Raw genomic sequence first — 21,691 nt, forward strand, 5'->3', positions numbered from 1 at the left:
GGGGTTTTGGCCCTGGCGGAGTGGTTTTCCACCTGACGCAGTGGTTTTAGGCTTGGCGGAGTGGTTTCAGCCCTGACGCACTGCTTTTAGGCTCGGCGGAGTGGTTTCAGCCCCGACGGAGGGGTTTTAGGCTCGGCGGAGTGGTTCCAGCCCTGACGGAATGGTTTTAAGGTCAGCCGAGTGGTTTTGGCCCTGGCGGAGTGGTTTTCTACCTGATGCAGTGTTTTTAGGCTCGGCGGAGTGGTTTCAGCCCCGATGCAGTGCTTTTAGGCTCGGCGGAGTGGTTTTAAGGTCAGACGAGTGGTTTTGGCCTCGGCGGAGTGGTTTAAACCCCGACAGAGTGCTTTTCGGCTTGGCGGAGTTGTTTCAACCCCGACACAGGGCTTTTCGGCTTGGCGGAATGGTTTCAGCCCCGACGGAGTGGTTTTGGCCCTGGCGGAGTGGTTTCAGGCTCGGCGGAGTGGTTTTCAGCCTGACGGAGCAGTTTCTGCCCCGACGCAGTGCTTTTAGGCTTGATGGAGTGGTTTTAAGGTCAGCCAAGTGGTTCCGGCCCTGACGGAGTGGTTTCAGCCCCGACGCAGTGGTTTCAGGCTTGGCGGAGTGGTTTGGGCCCTGGCGGAATGGTTTTAATGTCAGCGGTGGGGTTTTCGCCCTGGCGGAGTGGTTTTCCACCTGATGCAGTGGTTTTAGGCTCGGCGGAGTGGTTTCAGCCCTGACGCACTGCTTTTAGGCTCGGCGGAGTGCTTTCAGACCCGACGGTGGGGTTTCAGGCTTGGCGTAGTGGTTTTAATGTCGGCGGAGTGGTTTTAGCCCTGGTGGAACGCTTTCAGCCCCAATTGAGTGGTTTTGGCACTGGTGGAGTAGTTTCAGCCCCGACGCAGTGGTTTTGGCCCTGGCGGAGTGGTTTCAGCCCCGACGCAGTGCTTTTAGGCTTGGTGGAGTGGTTTCAACCCCGACGCAGTGCTTTTAGGCTTGGCGCTGTGGTTTTAATGTCAGCGGAGTGGTTTTACGCTCGGCGGAGTGGTTTTAGGCCTGACGCACTGCTTTTAGGCTCGGCGGAGTGGTTTCAGCCCCGACGGAGTGGTTTTCGCCTCGGTGGAGTGGTTTTAGGCTTGGCAGAGTGGTTTCAGCCCTGATGCACTGCTTTTAGGCTCGGCGGTGTGGTTTCAGCCCCGACGGAGTGGTTTTCACCTCGGCGGAGGGGTTTCAGCCCCGACACAGTGCTTTTCGGCTTCACGGAGGGGTTTCAGCCCCGACACAGTGCTTTTCGGCTTCACGGAGGGGTTTCAGCCCCGACACAGTGCTTTTAGGCTCGGCGGAGTGGTTTCAGCCCCGACGCAGTGCTTTTAGGCTCGGCGGAGTGGTTTCAGCCCCGACACAGTGCTTTTCGGCTTGATGGAGTGGTTTCAGCCCTGACGCAGTGCTTTTCGGCTTCACGGAGGGGTTTCAGCCCCGACACAGTGCTTTTCGGCTTCACGGAGGGGTTTCAGCCCCGACACAGTGCTTTTCGGCTTCACGGAGGGGTTTCAGCCCCGACACAGTGCTTTTCGGCTTCACCGAGGGGTTTCAGCCCCGACACAGTGCTTTTCGGCTTCACGGAGGGGTTTCAGCCCCGACACAGTGCTTTTCGGCTTCACGGAGGGGTTTCAGCCCTGACGCACTGCTTTTCGGCTTCACGGAGGGGTTTCAGCCCCGGCGGAGTGCTTTTAGGCTCGACGCAGTGGTTTTGGCCCTGGCGGAGTGGTTTCAGGCCTGACGCAGTGGTTTCAGGCTCGGCGGAGTGGTTTCAGCCCCAACGCAGTGCTTTTAGGCTCAGCGGAGTGGTTTCAACCCCGATGCAGTGCTTTTAGGCTTGGCGGAGGGGTTTCAGCCCCGACACAGTGCTTTTCGGCTTCACGGAGGGGTTTCAGCCCCGACAGAGTGCTTTTCGGCTTGGCGGAGTGGTTTCAGCCCCGATGCAGTGCTTTTCGGCTTGTATGAGTGGTTTCAGCCCCGACACAGTGCTTTTCGGCTTGTATGAGTGGTTTCAGCCCCGATGCAGTGCTTTTCGGCTTGTATGAGTGGATTCAACCCCGACGCAGTGGTTTTCGGCTTCACGGAGGGGTTTCAGCCCCGACAGAGTGCTTTTCGGCTTCACCGAGGGGTTTCAGCCCCGACACAGTGCTTTTCGGCTTCACGGAGGGGTTTCAGCCCCGACACAGTGCTTTTCGGCTTCACGGAGGGGTTTCAGCCCCGACACAGTGCTTTTCGGCTTGGCGGAGGGGTTTCAGCCCCGACACAGTGCTTTTCGGCTTCACGGAGGGGTTTCAGCCCCGACACAGTGCTTTTCGGCTTCACGGAGGGGTTTCAGCCCCGACACAGTGCTTTTCGGCTTCACGGAGGGGTTTCAGCCCCGACGGAGCGGTTTCAGCACTGGTGGAGTGGTTTTGGCCCCGACGGAGTTGTTTTAGGCTCGGCGGAGTGGTTTTAGGCCTGACGCAGTGGTTTTGGCCCTGGCGGAGTGGTTTCAGGCCTGACGCAGTGGTTTCAGGCTCGGCGGAGTGGTTTCAGCACTGGTGGAGTGGTTTTGGCCCTGGCGGAGTGGTTTCAGGCCTGATGCAGTGGTTTCAGGCTCGGCGGAGTGGTTTCAGCCCTGATGCAGTGCTTTTAGGCTTTGCGCAGTGGTTTTAATGTCGGCGGAGTGGTTTTAGCCCTCGTGAAACGCTTTCAGCCCCGACGCAGTGGTTTTGGCCCTGGTGGAGTGCTTCTCAGCCTGACGCAGTGGTTTACAGCCTGACGGAGCAGTTTCTGCCCCAGCACAGTGGTTTCAGCCCCGACGGAGGGGTTTTAGGCTCGGCGGAGTGGTTCCAGCCCTGACGGAATGGTTTTAATGGCAGCGGAGGGGTTTTGGCCTCGGCGGAGTGGTTTTCCACCTGACGCACTGCTTTTCGGCTCAGTGGAGTGGTTTCAGCTCTGACGCACTGCTTTTCGCCTCGGCGGAGTGGTTTCAGCCTCAACGCTGTGGTTTTGGCCCTGGCGGAGTTGTTTCAGCCCCGACGGAGTGGTTTTAGGCTTGGCAGAGTGGTTTTAGCCCTGACGCACTGCTTTTAGGCTCGGCGGAGTGGTTTCTGCCCCGACGGAGTGCTTTTCGGCTTGATGCAGTGGTTTCAGCCCTGACGCAGTGCTTTTAGGCTCGGCGGAGTGGTTTCAGCAGCCACGGAGTGGTTTTCGCTCCGGCGGAGTTGTTTTAGGCTTGGCAGAGTGGTTTCAGCAACCACGGAGTGGCTTCTGCCCTGACGCAGTGGTTTCAGGCTCGGCGGAGTGGTTTTCAGCCTGACGGAGCAGTTTCTGCCCCGACGCAGTGCTTTTAGGCTTGATGGAGTGGTTTTAAGGTCAGCCGAGTGGTTTTGGCCCCGACGGAGTTGTTTTAGGCTCGGCGGAGTGCTTTTAGGCCTGACGCAGTGGTTTCAGGCTCGGCAGAGTGATTTTAGGCCTGACGCAGTGGTTTCAGGCTCGGCGGAGTGGTTTCAGCCCCGACGCAGTGGTTTTAGGCTTGGCGGAGTGGTTTTAAGGTCGGTGCAGTGGTTTTAGGCTTGGCAGAGTGGTTTCAGCCCTGACGCACTGCTTTTAGGCTCGGCGGAGTGGTTTCCGTCCCGGCAGAGTGGTTTTCGCCCCGGCAGAGTGCTTTTAGGCTTGGCAGAGTGGTTTTAGGCTTGGCAGAGTGGTTTCAGCCGCTACGCAGTGGTTCTCACCCTGGCAGAGTGGTTTCAGCCCCGACACAGTGCTTTTAGGCTCGGCGGAGTGGTTTTAAGGTCACACAAGTGGTTTTGGCCCTGGCAGAGTGGTTTCAGCCCCGACGCAGTGGTTTTCGGCTTCACGGAGGGGTTTCAGCCCCGACACAGTGCTTTTAGGCTCGGCGGAGTGGTTTCAACCCCGACACAGTGCTTTTCGGCTTCACGGAGGGGTTTCAGCCCCGACACAGTGGTTTTCGGCTTCACGGAGGGGTTTCAGCCCCGACACAGTGCTTTTCGGCTTCACGGAGGGGTTTCAGCCCCGACGCAGTGCTTTTCGGCTCGGCGGAGGGGTTTCAGCCCCGACACAGTGCTTTTCGGCTTCCCGGAGGGGTTTCAGCCCCGACACAGTGCTTTTCGGCTTCCCGGAGGGGTTTCAGCCCCGACACAGTGCTTTTCGGCTTCACGGAGGGGTTTCAGCCCCGACGGAGTGGTTTCAGCACTGGTGGAGTGGTTTTGGCCCCGACGGAGTTGTTTTAGGCTCGGCGGAGTGGTTTCAGGCCTGACGCAGTGGTTTTGGCCCTGGCGGAGTGGTTTCAGGCCTGACGCAGTGGTTTCAGCCCTGACGCAGTGCTTTTAGGCTTGGCGCAGTGGTTTTAATGTCGGCGGAGTGGTTTTAGCCCTGGTGAAACGCTTTCAGCCCCGACGCAGTGGTTTTGGCCCCGGTGGAGTGCTTTTCGGCCTGACGCAGTGGTTTGCAGCCTGATGGAGCAGTTTCCGCCCCGGCACAGTGGTTTCAGCCCCGACGCACTGCTTTTCGCCTCGGTGGAGTGGTTTCAGCCCCGACGCAGTGGTTTTCACCTCGGCGGAGTGGTTTCAGCCCCGACGCAGTGGTTTTCGCCCCGGCGGAGTGGTTTCAGCCCCGACACAGTGGTTTTCGCCCCGGCAGAGTGGTTTTAGGCTTGGCGGAGTGGTTTCAGCCCTGACGGAATGGTTTTAGGCCTGATGGAGCGGTTTTACTGTCGGCGGAGTGCTTTTGGCCCTGGCACAGTGGTTTCAGCCCCAACGGAGTGGTTTCTGCCCCGACGGAGTGGTTTTAGGCTTGTTGGAGTGGTTTTAATGTCGGCGGAGTGGTTTTAGCCCTCGTGGAACGCTTTCAGCCCCGACGCAGTGGTTTTGGCCCCGGTGGAGTGCTTTTCGGCCTGACGCAGTGGTTTACAGCCTGACGGAGCAGTTTCCGCCCCAGCACAGTGGTTTCAGCCCCGACGGAGGGGTTTCAGGCTCGGCGGAGTGGTTCCGGCCCTGACGGAATGGTTTTAATATCAGCAGAGGGGTTTTGGCCCTGGCGCAGTGGTTTTGGCCCTGGCGGAGTGGTTTCAGCCCCGACGCAGTGGTTTTCGCCTCGGCACAGTGGTTTCAGCCCAGACGCAGTGGTTTTCGCCTCGGCGGAGTGGTTTCCGCCCCGACGCAGTGGTTTTCACCTCGGTGGACTGGTTTCAGCCCAGACGCACTGCTTTTAGGCTCGGCGGAGTGGTTTCAGCCCCGACGGAGTGGTTTTCGCCTCGGTGGAGTGGTTTTAGGCTTGGCAGAGTGGTTTCAGCCCTGACGCACTGCTTTTAGGCTCGGCGGAGGGGTTTTCCACCTGACGCAGTGGTTTTAGGCTTGGCGGAGTGGTTCCAGCCCTGACGCACTGCTTTTAGGCTCGGCAGAGTGGTTTCAGCCCCGACGGAGTAGTTTTCGTCCCGGCGGAGTGGTTTTAGGCTTGGCAGAGTGGTTTTGGCCCTGGCGGAGTGGTTTCAGCCCCGACGCAGTGGTTTTAGGCTCGGCGGAGTGGTTTCAGCAACGACGGAGTGGCTTTTGCCCTGACGCAGTGGTTTCAGGCTCGGCGGAGTGGTTTAGAGCCTGACGTAGCAGTTTCTGCCCCGACGCAGTGCTTTTAGGCTTGATGGAGTGGTTTTAAGGTCAGATGAGTGGTTTTGGCCCTGGCGGAGTGGTTTCAGCCCCGACGCAGTGGTTTCAGGCTTGGCGGCGTGGTTTTGGCCCCGACGGAGTTGTTTTGGGCCTGACGCAGTAGTTTCAGCCGCGACGGAGTGGTTTTGGCCCTGGTGGAGTGGTTTCATCCCCGACGCAGTGCTTTTAGGCTTGGTGGAGTGGTTTCAGCCCCGACGGAGAGGTTTTAGGCTCGGCGGAGTGGTTCCAGCCCTGACGGAATGGTTTTAATGTCAGCGGTGTGGTTTTGGCCCTGGCGGAGTGGTTTTCCACCTGATGCAGTGGTTTTAGGCTCGGCGGAGTGGTTTCAGCCCCGACGCAGTGGTTTCAGGCTTGGCGCAGTGGTTTTAATGTCGGCGGAGTGGTTTTAGCCGTGGTGGAACGCTTTCAGCCCGATTGAGTGGTTTTGGCCCTGGTGGAGTGCTTTTTGGCCTGACGCAGTGCTTTTAGCCTTGGTGGAGTGGTTTCAACCCCGACGCAGTGCTTTTAGGCTTGGCGCAGTGGTTTTAATGTCAGCGGAGTGGTTTTAGGCTCGGCGGAGTGGTTTCAGCCCTGACGCACTGCTTTTAGGCTCGGCGGAGTGGTTTCAGCCCCAACGCAGTGGTTTTCGCCTCGGTGGAGTGGTTTTCGGCTTGGCAGAGTGGTTTCAGCCCCGACGCACTGCTTTTAGGCTCGGCGGAGGGGTTTTCCACCTGACGCAGTGGTTTTAGGCTTGGCGGAGTGGTTTCAGCCCTGACGCACTGCTTTTAGGCTCGGCGGAGTGGTTTCAGCCCCGACGGAGTGGTTTTTGCCCCGGTGAAGTGGTTTTAGGCTTGGCAGAGTGGTTTTGCCCCTGGCGGAGTGGTTTCAGCCCTGACGCACTGCTTTTAGGCTTGATGGAGTGGTTTTAGGCTTGGCAGAGTGGTTTCAGCACTGGTGGAGTGTTTTCAGCCCCGACGCACTGCTTTTAGGCTTGATGGAATGGTTTTAGGCTCGGCGGAGTGGTTTCAGCAACCACGGAGTGGCTTCTGCCCTGACGCAGTGGGTTCAGGCTCGGCGGAGTGTTTTTCAGCCTGACGGAGCAGTTTCTGCCCCGACGCAGTGCTTTTAGGCTTGATGGAGCGTTTTTAAGGTCAGACGAGTGGTTTTGGCCCTGGCGGAGTGGTTTCAGCCCCGACGCACTGGTTTCAGGCTTGGCGCAGTGGTTTCAGCACTGGTGGAGTGGTTTTGGCCCCGACGGAGTTATTTTGGGCCTGACGCACTAGTTTCAGCCCCAACGCACTGGTTTTAGGCTTGATGGAGTGGTTTCAGCCCCGACGCAGTCGTTTTAGCCCTGGCAGAGTGGTTTCAGCCCCAATGCAGTGCTTTTAGGCTCAGTGGAGTGGTTCTAGGCTCGGCGGAGTGGTTTCCCACCTGACGCAATGCTTTTAGGCTCGGCGGAGTGGTTTCAGCCCTGACGCACTGCTTTTAGGCTCGGTGGAGTGGTTTAAGCCCCGACGGAGTGGTTTTGCCCCTGGCGGAGTGGTTTCAGCCCCGATGCAGTGCTTTTAGGCTTGATGGAGTGGTTTTAAGGTCAGACGAGTGGTTTTGGCCCTGGCGGAGTGGTTTCAGCCCCGACGCACTGGTTTCAGGCTTGGCGGAGTGCTTTCAGCACTGGTGGAGTGGTTTAGGCCCTGACGGAGTTGTTTTGGGCCTGACGCACTAGTTTCAGCCCCGACGGAGTGGTTTTAGGCTCGGCGGAGTGGTTTCAGCCCCGACGCAGTGGTTTTGGCCTCGGCGGAGTGGTTCTAGCCCCGACGCAGTGGTTTTGGCCTCGGCGGAGTGGTTCTAGCCCCGACGCACTGGTTTTGGCTCGGCGGAGGGGTTTCAGCCCCGACGCAGTGCTTTTCGGCTCGGCGGAGGGGTTTCAGCCCCGACGCAGTGCTTTTCGGCTCGGCGGAGGGGTTTCAGCCCCGACGCAGTGCTTTTCGGCTCGGCGGAGGGGTTTCAGCCCCGACGCAGTGCTTTTCGGCTCGGCGGAGGGGTTTCAGCCCCGACACAGTGCTTTTCGGCTCGGCGGAGGGGTTTCAGCCCCGACACAGTGCTTTTCGGCTTCACGGAGGGGTTTCAGCCCCGACACAGTGCTTTTCGGCTTCACGGAGGGGTTTCAGCCCCGACACAGTGCTTTTCGGCTTCACGGAGGGGTTTCAGCCCCGACACAGTGCTTTTCGGCTTCACGGAGGGGTTTCAGCCCCGACACAGTGCTTTTCGGCTTCACGGAGGGGTTTCAGCCCCGACGCACTGCTTTTAGGCTCGGCGGAGTGGTTTCAGCCCCGACGCAGTGCTTTTAGGGTCGGCCGAGGGGTTTCAGCCCCGACGCAGTGCTTTTAGGGTCGGCCGAGGGGTTTCAGCCCCGACGCAGTGCTTTTAGGGTCGGCCGAGGGGTTTCAGCCCCGACGCAGTGCTTTTAGGCTCGGCGGAGTGGTTTCAGCCCCGACGCAGTGCTTTTAGGCTCGGCGGAGTGGTTTCAGCCCCGACGCAGTGCTTTTAGGCTCGGCGGAGTGGTTTCAGCCCCGACGCAGTGCTTTCAGGCTCGGCGGAGTGGTTTCAGCCCTGACGCAGTGGTTTCAGGCTTGGCACAGTGGTTTCAGCACTGTTGGAGTGGTTTGGGCCCTGACGCACTAGTTTCAGCCCCGACGCAGTGCTTTTACGCTTCACGGAGTGGTTTCAGCCCCGACGCAGTGCTTTTCGGCTTCCCGGAGGGGTTCCAGCCCCGACGCAGTGCTTTTCGGCTTCACGGAGGGGTTCCAGCCCCGACGCAGTGGTTTTCGGCTCGGCGGAGGGGTTTCAGCCCCGACACAGTGCTTTTCGGCTTCACGGAGGGGTTTCAGCCCCGACACAGTGCTTTTCGGCTTCACGGAGGGGTTTCAGCCCCGACACAGTGCTTTTCGGCTTCACGGAGGGGTTTCAGCCCCGACTCAGTGCTTTTCGGCTTCCCGGAGGGGTTTCAGCCCCGACAGAGTGCTTTTCGGCTTCACGGAGGGGTTTCAGCCCCGACGCAGTGCTTTTCGGCTTCACGGAGGGGTTTCAGCCCCGACACAGTGCTTTTCGGCTCGGCGGAGGGGTTTCAGCCCCGACACAGTGCTTTTCGGCTCGGCGGAGGGGTTTCAGCCCCGACACAGTGCTTTTCGGCTCGGCGGAGGGGTTTCAGCCCCGACACAGTGCTTTTCGGCTCGGCGGAGGGGTTTCAGCCCCGACACAGTGCTTTTCGGCTTCACCGAGGGGTTTCAGCCCCGACGCAGTGCTTTTAGGCTTCACGGAGTGGTTTCAGCCCCGACGCAGTGCTTTTCGGCTTCACGGAGTGGTTTCAGCCCCGACGCAGTGCTTTTCGGCTTCACGGAGGGGTTCCAGCCCCGACGCAGTGCTTTTCGGCTTCACGGAGGGGTTCCAGCCCCGACACAGTGCTTTTCGGCTTCCCGGAGGGGTTTCAGCCCCGACACAGTGCTTTTCGGCTTCACGGAGGGGTTTCAGCCCCGACACAGTGCTTTTCGGCTTCACGGAGGGGTTTCAGCCCCGACACAGTGCTTTTCGGCTTCACGGAGGGGTTTCAGCCCCGACACAGTGCTTTTCGGCTTCACGGAGGGGTTTCAGCCCCGACGGAGCGGTTTCAGCACTGGTGGAGTGGTTTTGGCCCCGACGGAGGGGTTTTAGGCTCGGCGGAGTGGTTTCAGCAACCACGGAGTGGTTTCAGCCCCGACGGAGTGGTTTTGGCCCTGGCGGAGTGGTTTTAGGCTCGGCGGAGTGGTTTCAGCAACCACGGAGTGGCTTCTGCCCTGACGCAGTGGTTTCAGGCTCGGCGGAGTGGTTTTCAGCCTGACGGAGCAGTTTCTGCCCCGACGCAGTGCTTTTAGGCTTGATGGAGTGGTTTTAAGGTCAGCCGAGTGGTTTTGGCCCCGACGGAGTTGTTTTAGGCTCGGCGGAGTGCTTTTAGGCCTGACGCAGTGGTTTTGGCCCTGGCGGTGTGGTTTCAGCCCCGGCGGAGTGGTTTTGGCCCTGGCGGAGTGGTTTTAAACTTGGCGGAATGGTTTCAGCAACCACGGAGGGGTTTCAGCTCCGACGGAGTGGTTTTGGCCCTGGCGGAGTGGTTTCAGGCTCGGCGGAGTGGTTTTCAGCCTGACGGAGCAGTTTCTGCCCCGACGCAGTGCTTTTAGGCTTGATGGAGTGGTTTTAAGGTCAGCCGAGTGGTTTTGGCCCCGACGGAGTTGTTTTAGGCTCGGCGGAGTGCTTTTAGGCCTGACGCAGTGGTTTCAGGCTCGGCAGAGTGATTTCAGCCCCGACACAGTGCTTTTCGGCTCGGCGGAGTGGTTTCAGCCCCGACGCAGTGGTTTTAGGCTCGGCGGAGTGGTTTCAGCCCCGATGCAGTGCTTTTAGGCTCGGCGGAGTGGTTTCAACCCCGACACAGTGCTTTTCGGCTTCCCGGAGGGGTTTCAGCCCCGACACAGTGCTTTTCGGCTTCACGGAGGGGTTTCAGCCCCGACACAGTGCTTTTCGGCTTCACGGAGGGGTTCCAGCCCCGACGCAGTGCTTTTCGGCTTCCCGGAGGGGTTTCAGCCCCGACACAGTGCTTTTCGGCTTCACCGAGGGGTTTCAGCCCCGACACAGTGCTTTTCGGCTTCACGGAGGGGTTTCAACCCCGACACAGTGCTTTTCGGCTTCACGGAGGGGTTTCAGCCCCGACACAGTGCTTTTCGGCTTCACGGAGGGGTTTCAACCCCGACACAGTGCTTTTCGGCTTCACGGAGGGGTTTCAGCCCCGACGGAGCGGTTTCAGCACTGGTGGAGTGGTTTTGGCCCCGACGGAGTTGTTTTAGGCTCGGCGGAGTGGTTTTAGGCCTGACGCAGTGGTTTTGGCCCTGGCGGTGTGGTTTCAGCCCCGACGGAGTGGTTTTGGCCCTGGCGGAGTGGTTTTAGGCTCGGCGGAGTGGTTTCAGCAACCACGGAGTGGCTTCTGCAATGACACAGTGGTTTCAGGCGCGGCGGAGTGGTTTTCAGCCTGACGGAGCAGTTTCTGCCCCGACGCAGTGCTTTTAGGCTTGATGGAGTGGTTTTAAGGTCAGCCGAGTGGTTTTGGCCCCGACGGAGTTGTTTTAGGCTCGGCGGAGTGCTTTTAGGCCTGACGCAGTGCTTTCAGGCTCGGCAGAGTGATTTCAGGCCTGACGCAGTGGTTTCAGGCTCGGCGGAGTGGTTTCAGCCCCGGCGGAGTGGTTTTAGGCTTGGCGGAGTGGTTTCATCCCCGGCGGAGTGGTTTCCGCCCCGACGCAGTGGTTTTAGGCTTGGCAGACTGGTTTTGGCCCTGGCACGGTGGTTTCAGCCCCGACGGAGTGGTTTTCGGCCTGATGCAGAGCTTTTAGGTTTGATGGAGTGGTTTCAGCCCTGACCGAGTGGATTTGGCCCTGGCGGAGTGGTTTCAGCCCCGACGCAGTGCTTTTCGGCTTGTATGAGTGGTTTCAGCCCCGATGCAGTGCTTTTCGGCTTGTATGAGTGGATTCAACCCCGACAGAGTGCTTTTCGGCTTCACGGAGGGGTTTCAGCCCCGACACAGTGCTTTTCGGCTTCACGGAGGGGTTTCAGCCCCGACGGAGCGGTTTCAGCACTGGTGGAGTGGTTTTGGCCCTGACGGAGTTGTTTTAGGCTCGGTGGAGTGGTTCCAGCCCCGACGCTGTGGTTTTCGGCTCGGCGGAGTGGTTTCAGCCCCGACGCTGTGGTTTTCGGCTCTGGCGGAGTGGTTTCAGCCCCGACGGAGTGGTTTTAGGCTCGGCGGAGTGCTTTTAGGCCTGACGCAGTGCTTTCAGCCTCGGCAGAGTGATTTCAGGCCTGACGCAGTGGTTTCAGGCTCGGCGGAGTGGTTTCAGCCCCGACGCAGTGGTTTTAGGCTTGGCGGAATGGTTTTAATGTCGGCGCAGTGGTTTTAGGCTTGGCAGAGTGGTTTCAGCCCTGACGCACTGCTTTTAGGCTTGGCGGAGTGGTTTCAGCCCCGGCGGAGTGGTTTTCGCCCCGACGCAGTGGTTTTAGGCTTGGCAGACTGGTTTTGGCCCTGGCACGGTGGTTTCAGCCCCGACGGAGTGGTTTTCGGCCTGATGCAGTGCTTTTAGGTTTGATGGAGTGGTTTCAGCCCTGACCGAGTGGATTTGGCCCTGGTGGAGTGGTTTCAGCCCCGACACAGTGCTTTTCGGCTTCACGGAGGGGTTTCAGCCCCGACGGAGCGGTTTCAGCACTGGTGGAGTGGTTTTGGCCCTGACGGAGTTGTTTTAGGCTCGGTGGAGTGGTTCCAGCACCGACGCTGTGGTTTTCGGCTCGGCAGAGTGGTTCCAGCCCCGACGGAGTGCTTTTAGGCTCTGGCGGAGTGGTTTCAGCCCCGACGGAGTGGTTTTAGGCTCGGCGGAGTGGTTTTCAGCCCGACGGAGTGGTTTTAGGCTCGGCGGAGTGCTTTCAGCCCCGACGGAGTGGTTTTAGGCTCGGCGGAGTGCTTTCAGCCCCGACAGAGTGGTTTTACGCTCGGCGGAGTACTTTCAGCCCCGACGGAGTGGTTTTAGGCTCGGCGGAGTGGTTTCAGCCCCGACGGAGTGGTTTTAGGCTCGGCGGAGTGGTTTCAGCCCCGACGCAGCCGTTTTGGCCTCAGCGGAGGGGTTTCAGCCCCGATGCAGTGCTTTTCGGCTCGGCGGAGTGGTTTTAAGGTCAGACGAGTGGTTTTGGCTCTGGCGGAGGGGTTTCAGCCCCGACGCAGTGCTTTTCGGCTTCACGGAGGGGTTTCAGCCCCGACAGAGTGCTTTTCGGCTTCACGGAGGGGTTTCAGCCCCGACACAGTGCTTTTCGGCTTCACGGAGGGGTTTCAACCCCGACGGAGTGCTTTTCGGATTCTCGGAGGGGTTTCAGCCCCGACGGAGCGGTTTCAGCACTGGTGGAGTGGTTTTGGCCCCGACGGAGTTGTTTTAGGCTCGGCGGAGTGGTTTCAGGCCTGACGCAGTGGTTTCAGGCTCGGCGGAGTGGTTTCAGCCCCGACGCAGTGCTTTTCGGCTCGGCGGAGGGGTTTCAGCCCCGACACAGTGCTTTTCGGCTTCACCGAGGGGTTTCAGCCCTGACACAGTGCTTTTCGGCTCGGCGGAGGGGTTTCAGCCCCGACACAGTGCTTTTCGGCTCGGCAGAGGGGTTTCAGCCCCGACACAGTGCTTTTCGGCTCGGCGGAGGGGTTTCAGCCCCGACACAGTGCTTTTCGGCTCGGCGGAGGGGTTTCAGCCCCGACACAGTGCTTTTCGGCTTCACGGAGGGGTTTCAGCCCCGACACAGTGCTTTTCGGCTTCACGGAGGGGTTTCAGCCCCGACACAGTGCTTTTCGGCTTCACCGAGGGGTTTCAGCCCCGACACAGTGCTTTTCGGCTTCACGGAGGGGTTTCAGCCCCGACACAGTGCTTTTCGGCTTCACCGAGGGGTTTCAGCCCCGACACAGTGCTTTTCGGCTTCACGGAGGGGTTTCAGCCCCGACACAGTGCTTTTAGGCTCGGCGGAGGGGTTTCAGCCCCGACACAGTGCTTTTAGGCTCGGCGGAGTGGTTTCTTCCCCGACGGAGTGTTTTTAGGCTCGGCGGAGTGGTTTCTGCCCCGACGGAGTGTTTTTAGGCTCGGCGGAGTGGTTTCAGCCCCGACGCAGTGCCTTTAGGCTCGGCGGAGTGGTTTCAGCTCCGACGCAGTGCTTTTAGGCTCGGCGGAGTGGTTTCAGCCCCGACGCAGTGCTTTTAGGCTCGTCGGAGTGGTTTCAGCCCCGACGCAGTGGTTTTAGGCTCGGCGGAGTGGTTTCAGCCCCGACGCAGTGGTTTCAGGCTTGGCACAGTGGTTTCAGCACTGTTGGAGTGGTTTGGGCCCTGACGCACTAGTTTCAGCCCCGGCGGAGTGGTTTTAGGCTTGATGGAGTGGTTTCAGCCCCGACACAGTGCTTTTCGGCTTCACGGAGGGGTTTCAGCCCCGACACAGTGCTTTTCGGCTCGGCGGAGGGGTTTCAGCCCCGACACAGTGCTTTTCGGCTCGGCGGAGGGGTTTCAGCCCCGACACAGTGCTTTTCGGCTCGGCGGAGGGGTTTCAGCCCCGACACAGTGCTTTTCGGCTCGGCGGAGGGGTTTCAGCCCCGACACAGTGCTTTTCGGCTTCACCGAGGGGTTTCAGCCCCGACACAGTGCTTTTCGGCTTCACCGAGGGGTTTCAGCCCCGACACAGTGCTTTTCGGCTTCACCGAGGGGTTTCAGCCCCGACACAGTGCTTTTCGGCTTCACGGAGGGGTTTCAGCCCCGACACAGTGCTTTTCGGCTTCACGGAGGGGTTTCAGCCCCGACACAGTGCTTTTCGGCTTCACCGAGGGGTTTCAGCCCCGACACAGTGCTTTTCGGCTTCACGGAGGGGTTTCAGCCCCGACACAGTGCTTTTCGGCTTCACGCAGGGGTTTCAGCCCCGACACAGTGCTTTTCGGCTTCACCGAGGGGTTTCAGCCCCGACACAGTGCTTTTCGGCTTCACCGAGGGGTTTCAGCCCCGACGGAGCGGTTTCAGCACTGGTGGAGTGGTTTTGGCCCCGACGGAGGGGTTTTAGGCTCGGCGGAGTGGTTTTAGGCCTGACGCAGTGGTTTTGGCCCTGGCGGTGTGGTTTCGGCCCCGACGGAGTGGTTTCGGCCCCGACGGAGTGGTTTCAGCCCCGACGGAGTGGTTTCAGCCCCGACGGAGTGGTTTCAGCCCCGACGGAGTGGTTTTAGGCTCGGCGGAGTGGTTTTCAGCCTGACGGAGCAGTTTCTGCCCCTACGCAGTGCTTTTAGGCTTGATGGAGTGGTTTTAAGGTCAGCCGAGTGGTTTTGGCCCCGACGGAGTTGTTTTAGGCTCGGCGGAGTGCTTTTAGGCCTGACGCAGTGCTTTCAGGCTCGGCAGAGTGATTTCAGGCCTGACGCAGTGGTTTCAGGCTCGGCGGAGTGGTTTCAGCCCCGGCGGAGTGGTTTTAGGCTTGGCGGAGTGGTTTAAGTCCCAGCGGAGTGGTTTTCGCCCCGACGCAGTGGTTTTAGGCTTGGCAGACTGGTTTTGGCCCTGGCACGGTGGTTTCAGCCCCGACAGAGTGGTTTTCGGCCTGATGCAGAGCTTTTAGGTTTGATGGAGTGGTTTCAGCCCTGACAGAGTGGATTTGGCCCTGGCGGAGTGGTTTCAGCCCCGACACAGTGCTTTTCGGCTTGTATGAGTGGTTTCAGCCCCGATGCAGTGCTTTTCGGCTTGTATGAGTGGTTTCAGCCCCGATGCAGTGCTTTTCGGCTTGTATGAGTGGATTCAACCCCGACAGAGTGCTTTTCGGCTTCACGGAGGCGTTTCAGCCCCGACACAGTGCTTTTCGGCTTCACCGAGGGGTTTCAGCCCCGACACAGTGCTTTTCGGCTTCACCGAGGGGTTTCAGCCCCGACGGAGCGGTTTCAGCACTGGTGGAGTGGTTTTGGACCCGACGGAGTTGTTTTAGGCTCGGTGGAGTGGTTCCAGCCCCGACGCTGTGGTTTTCGGCTCGGCGGAGTGGTTTTAAGGTCAGACGAGTGGTTTTGGCCCCGGCGGAGTGGTTTCAGCCCCAACACAGTGCTTTTCGGCTTCACGGAGGCGTTTCAGCCCCGACACAGTGCTTTTCGGCTTCACGGAGGGGTTTCAGCCCCGACACAGTGCTTTTCGGCTTCACGGAGGGGTTTCAGCCCCGACACAGTGCTTTTCGGATTCTCGGAGGGGTTTCAGCCCCGACGGAGCGGTTTCAGCACTGGTGGAGTGGTTTTGGCCCCGACGGAGTTGTTTTAGGCTCGGCGGAGTGGTTTCAGGCCTGACGCAGTGGTTTCAGGCTCGGCGGAGTGGTTTCAGCCCCGACGCAGTGCTTTTAGGCTTGGCGCAGTGGTTTTAATGTCGGCGGAGTGGTTTTAGCCCTCGTGAAACGCTTTCAGCCCCGACGCAGTGGTTTTGGCCCTGGTGGAATGCTTTTCGGCCTGACGCAGTGGTTTACAGCCTGACGGAGCAGTTTCCGCCCCGGCACAGTGGTTTCAGCCCCGACGCACTGCTTTTGGCCTCGGAGTGGTTTCAGCCCCGATGCAGTGCTTTTCGGCTTGGCGGAGTGGTTTTAAGGTCAGACGAGTGGTTTTCGGCTTGGCGGAATGGTTTCAGCCCCGACAGAGTGCTTTTCGGCTTGGCGGAGGGGTTTCAACCCCGTCAGAGTGGTTTTCGGCTTGGTGGAGTGGTTTCAACCCCGACAGAGTGGTTTTCGGCTTGGCGGAGTGGTTTCAACCCCGACACAGTGCTTTTCAGCTTCGCCGAATGGTTTCAGCCCCGACAGAGTGCTTTTCAGCTTCACGGAGGGGTTTCAGCCCCGACGGAGTGGTTTTCGCCCCGGCGGAGTGGTTTTAGGCTTGGCAGAGGGGTTTCAGCCCTGACGCACTGCTTTTAGGCTCGGCGGAGTGGTTTCAGCCCCGGCGGAGTGGTTTTCGCCCCGACGGAGTGGTTTTTGGCTTGGCAGAGTGGTTTTGGCCCTGGCGGAGTGGTTTCAGCCCCGACGCAGTGGTTTTGGCCCTGGCGGAGTGGTTTCAGCAACGACGGAACAGTTTTGGCCTTGGCGGAGTGGTTTCAGGCTCGGCGGAGTGGTTTTCAGCCTGACGGAGCAGTTTCTGCCCCGACGCAGTGCTTTTAGGCTTCACGGAGGGGTTTTAAGGTCAGACGAGTAGTTTTGGCCCTGGCGGAGTGGTTTCAGCCCCGACGCAGTGGTTTCAGGCTTGGCGCAGTGGTTTCAGCACTGGTGGAGTGGTTTTGGCCCTGACGCAGTTGCTTTGGGCCTGACGCAGTAGTTTCAGCCCCGACGGAGTGGTTTTAGGCTCGGCGGAGTGGTTTCAGCCCCGACGCAGTGGATTTGGCCTCGGCGGAGTGGTTTCAGCCCCGATGCAGTGCTTTTAGGCTCGGCGGAGTGGTTTCAGCCCCGACACAGTGCTTTTAGGCTCGGCGGAGTGGTTTTAAGGTCAGACGAGTGGTTGTAGGCTCGGCGCAGTGGTTTCAGGCTCGGCGGAGTGGTTTCAGCCCCGACACAGTGCTTTTCGGCTTCACGGAGGGGTTTCAGCCCCGACACAGTGCTTTTCGGCTTCCCGGAGGGGTTTCAGCCCCGACACAGTGCTTTTCGGCTTCACCGAGGGGTTTCAGCCCCGACACAGTGCTTTTCGGCTTCACGCAGGGGTTTCAGCCCCGACACAGTGCTTTTCGGCTTCACGGAGGGGTTTCAGCCCTGACACAGTGCTTTTCGGCTTCACCGAGGGGTTTCAGCCCTGACGCACTGCTTTTAGGCTCGGCAGAGTGGTTTCAGCCCCGGCTGAGTTGTTTTCGTCTCGGTGGAATGGTTTTGGCCCCGACGGAGTTGTTTTAGGCTCGGCAGAGTGGTTTTAGGCCTGACGCAGTGGTTTTGGCCCTGGCGGAGTGGTTTCAGGCCTGACGCAGTGGTTTCAGGCTCGGCGGAGTGGTTTCAGGCCTGACGCAGTGGTTTCAGGCTCGGTGGAGTGGTTTCAGCCCCGATGCAGTGGTTTCAGGCTTGGCACAGTGGTTTCAGCACTGCTGGAGTGGTTTGGGCCCTGACGCACTAGTTTCAGCCCCGGCGGAGTGGTTTTAGGCTTGATGGAGTGGTTTCAACCCCGACGCAGTGCTTTTCGGCTTCACGGAGGGGTTTCAGCCCCGACACAGTGCTTTTCGGCTTCACGGAGGGGTTTCAGCCCCGACACAGTGCTTTTCGGCTTCACGGAGGGGTTTCAGCCCCGACACAGTGCTTTTCGGCTTCACGGAGGGGTTTCAGCCCCGACACAGTGCTTTTCGGCTTCCCGGAGGGGTTTCAGCCCCGACACAGTGCTTTTCGGCTTCCCGGAGGGGTTTCAGCCCCGACACAGTGCTTTTCGGCTCGGCGGAGGGGTTTCAGCCCCGACGCAGTGCTTTTCGGCTCGGCGGAGGGGTTTCAGCCCCGACGCAGTGCTTTTCGGCTTCACGGAGGGGTTTCAGCCCCGACGCAGTGCTTTTCGGCTTCACGGAGGGGTTTCAGCCCCGACGCAGTGCTTTTCGGCTCGGCGCAGTGGTTTCAGCCCCGACGCAGTGGTTTTCGGCTCGGCGGAGGGGTTTCAGCCCCAACGCAGTGGTTTTCGGCTCGGCGGAGTGGTTTTAGGCCTGACACAGTGCTTTTCGGCTTCACGGAGGGGTTTTAGGCCTGACGCAGTGCTTTTCGGCTTCACGGAGGGGTTTCAGCCCCGACACAGTGCTTTTCGGCTTCACGGAGGGGTTTCAGCCCCGACACAGTGCTTTTCGGCTTCACGGAGGCGTTTCAGCCCCGGCGGCGTGGTTTCAGCCCCGGCGGCGTGGTTTCAGCCCCGGCGGCGTGGTTTCAGCCCCGGCGGCGTGGTTTCAGCCCCGGCGGCGTGGTTTCAGCCCCGGCGGCGTGGTTTCAGCCCCGGCGGCGTGGTTTCAGCCCCGGCGGCGTGGTTTCAGCCCCGGCGGCGTGGTTTTAGGCTTTGTGCAGTGGTTTCAGCCCTGACGGAGTGGTTTTAGGCTCAGCGGAGTGATTTCGGCCCCGACGGAGTGGTTTTTGGCTCGGCGGAGTGGTTTTAATATCGGCAGAGTGTTTTTGGCCCTGGCGGAGTGCTTTCAGCCCTGACGCGGTGGTTTTTGGCTTTGCGCAGTGGTTTCAGCCCTGACGGAGTGGTTTTAGGCTCAGCGGAGTGATTTCAGCCCCGACGGAGTGGTTTTAGGCTCGGCGCAGTGGTTTTAATATCGGCGGACTGTTTTTGGCCCTGGTGGAGTCCTTTTCGGCCTGACGCAGTGCTTTTCAGCCTGACGGAGCAATTTCCACCCCGACGGAGTGGTTTTGGTCCTGGCACAGTGGTTTCCGCCCCGACGGAGTGGTTTCAGGCTTGGCGGAGTGCTTTTCGGCTTGGTGGAGTGGTTTCAGGTCCGACGCAGTGGTTTCAGCACTGGTGGAGTGGTTTTCGGCTTTGCGGAGTGGTTTCAGCCCCGACGCAGTGGTTTCAGGCTCGGCGGAGTGGTTTCAGCCCTGACGGAGTGGTTTCAGGCTTGGCGGAGTGCTTTTCGGTTTGGTGGAGTGGTTTCAGCCCCGACGCAGTGGTTTCAGCCCCGACGGAGTTGTTTTAGGCTCAGCAGAGTGGTTTTAGGCCTGATGCAGTGGTTTTGGCCCTGGCGGAGCAGTTTCAGCCCTGACGCGGTGGTTTTCGGCTTTGCGGAGTGGTTTCGGCCCCGACGGACTGGTTTTCGGCTCGGCGCAGTGGTTTTAATATCGGCGGAGTGTTTTTGGCCCTGGTGGAGTCCTTTTCGGCCTGACGGAGTAATTTCCACCCTGACGGAGTGGTTTTGGTCCTGGCACAGTGGTTTCAGCCCCGACGGAGTGGTTTTAGGCTCGGTGGAGTGGTTTCCGCCCCGACGCAGTGGTTTTAGGCTCGGCGGAGTCGTTTCAGGCTCGGCGGAGTCGTTTCAGCCCCGACGCAGTGGTTTCAGGCTTGATGGAGCGGTTTCAGCCCCGATGCAGTGGTTTCAGGCTTGATGGAGCGGTTTCAGCCCCGACGCAGTGGTTTCAGGCTTGATGGAGCGGTTTCAGCCCCGACGCAGTGGTTTCAGGCTTGATGGAGCGGTTTCAGCCCCGACGCAGTGGTTTCAGGCTTGATGGAGCGGTTTCAGCCCCGACACAGTGGTTTTAGGCTTGATGGAGCGGTTTCAGCCCCGACGCAGTGGTTTCAGGCTTGATGGAGCAGTTTCAGCCCCGACGCAGTGGTTTCAGGCTTGATGGAGCGGTTTCAGCCCCGACGCAGTGGTTTTAGGCTTGATGGAGCGGTTTCAGCCCCGACGCAGTGGTTTCAGGCTTGATGGAGCGGTTTCAGCCCCGACGGAGTGGTTTTAAGCTTGGCGGAGTGGTTTCCGCCCCGACGCAGTGGTTTCAGGCTTGGTGGAGTCGTTTCAGGCTTGGCGGAGTGCTTTTCGACTTGGTGGAGTGGTTTCAGCCCCGACGCAGTGGTTTCAGCACTGGTGGAGTGGTTTCAGCCCCGACGGAGTGGTTTTCGGCTTGATGGAGCGGTTTCAGCCCCGACGCAGTGGTTTTCGGCTCGTTGGAGCGGTTTCAGCCCCGACGCAGTGCTTTTAGGCTTGGCAGAGTGGTTTCAGCCCCGACGCAGTGGTTTTCGGCTCGTTGGAGCGGTTTCAGCCCCGACGCAGTGCTTTTAGGCTTGGCAGAGTGGTTTCAGCCCCGACGCAGTGGTTTTGGGATCGTTGGAGCGGTTTCAGCCCCGACGCAGTGCTTTTAGGCTTGGCAGAGTGGTTTCAGCCCCGACGCAGTGGTTTTAGGCTTGATGGAGCGGTTTCAGCCCCGACGCAGTGGTTTCAGGCTTGATGGAGCGGTTTCAGCCCCGACGCAGTGGTTTTAGGCTTGATGGAGCGGTTTCAGCCCCGACGCAGTGGTTTTAGGCTTGATGGAGCGGTTTCAGCCCCGACGCAGTGGTTTTAGGCTTGATGGAGCGGTTTCAGCTCCGACGGAGTGGTTTTAGGCTTGATGGAGCGGTTTCAGCTCCGACGGAGTGGTTTTAGGCTTGATGGAGCGGTTTCAGCTCCGACGGAGTGGTTTTAGGCTTGATGGAGCGGTTTCAGCTCCGACGGAGTGGTTTTAGGCTTGATGGAGCGGTTTCAGCTCCGACGGAGTGGTTTTAGGCTTGATGGAGCGGTTTCAGCTCCGACGGAGTGGTTTTAGGCTTGATGGAGTGGTTTCAGCCCTGACGGAGTGGATTTGGCCCTGGCGGAGTGGTTTTAGCCCCGACGCAGTGCTTTTAGGCTTGGCAGAGTGGTTTCAGCCCCGACGCAGTGGTTTTAGGCTCGACGGAGTGGTTTCCGCCTCAACGGAACAGTTTTGGCCTTGGCGGAGTGGTTTTCAGCCTGACGGAGCAGTTTCCGCCCCAGCACAGTGCTTTCAGCCCCGACGCACTGCTTTTCGCCTCGGCGGAGTGGTTTCAGCCCCGACGGAGTGGTTTTCGCCTCGGCGGAGTGGTTTCAGTCCCGACGCAGTGGTTTTAGGCTTGATGGAGCGGTTTCAGCCCCGACGCAGTGGTTTCAGGCTTGATGGAGCGGTTTCAGCCCCGACGGAGTGGTTTTAGGCTTGATGCAGTGGTTTCCGCCCCGACGGAGTGGTTTTAGGCTTGGCGGAGTGGTTTTAGGCCCCCAAGGAGTGCTTTTGGCTCCGACGGAGTGGTTTCAGGCTTGGCGGAGTGGTTTCAGCCCCGACGCAGTGGTTTCAGGCTTGGCGGAGTGGTTTCAGCCCCGACGCAGTGGTTTCAGGCTTGGCGGAGTGGTTTCAGCCCTGACGCAGTGGTTTTAGGCTCGGCGCAGTGGTTTTAATATCGGCGGACTGTTTTTGGCCCTGGTGGAGTCCTTTTCGGCCTGACGCAGTGCTTTTCAGCCTGACGGAGCAATTTCCACCCCGACGGAGTGGTTTTGGTCCTGGCACAGTGGTTTCCGCCCCGACGGAGTGGTTTCAGGCTTGGCGGAGTCGTTTAAGGTCTGATGCAGTGGTTTCAGCACTGGTGGAGTGGTTTCAGCCCCGACGCAGTGGTTTTAGGCTTGATGGAGCGGTTTCAGCCCCGACGGAGTGGTTTTAGGCTTGATGGAGCGGTTTCAGCCCCGACGCAGTGGTTTTAGGCTTGATGGAGCGGTTTCAGCCCCGACGCAGTGGTTTTAGGCTTGATGGAGCGGTTTCAGCCCCGTCGCAGTGGTTTTAGGCTTGATGGAGCGGTTTCAGCCCCGTCGCAGTGGTTTTAGGCTTGATGGAGCGGTTTCAGCCCCGTCGCAGTGGTTTTAGGCTTGATGGAGCGGTTTCAGCCCCGTCGCAGTGGTTTCAGGCTTGATGGAGCGGTTTCTGCCCCGACGGAGTGGTTTTAGGCTCAGTGGAGTGATTTCAGCGAAGACGGAGTCGTTTTTGGCT

The sequence above is a fragment of the Struthio camelus genome, chromosome 5, assembly GCF_040807025.1.
Source record: "Struthio camelus isolate bStrCam1 chromosome 5, bStrCam1.hap1, whole genome shotgun sequence".
Classification (NCBI taxonomy): Eukaryota; Metazoa; Chordata; class Aves; order Struthioniformes; family Struthionidae; genus Struthio; species Struthio camelus.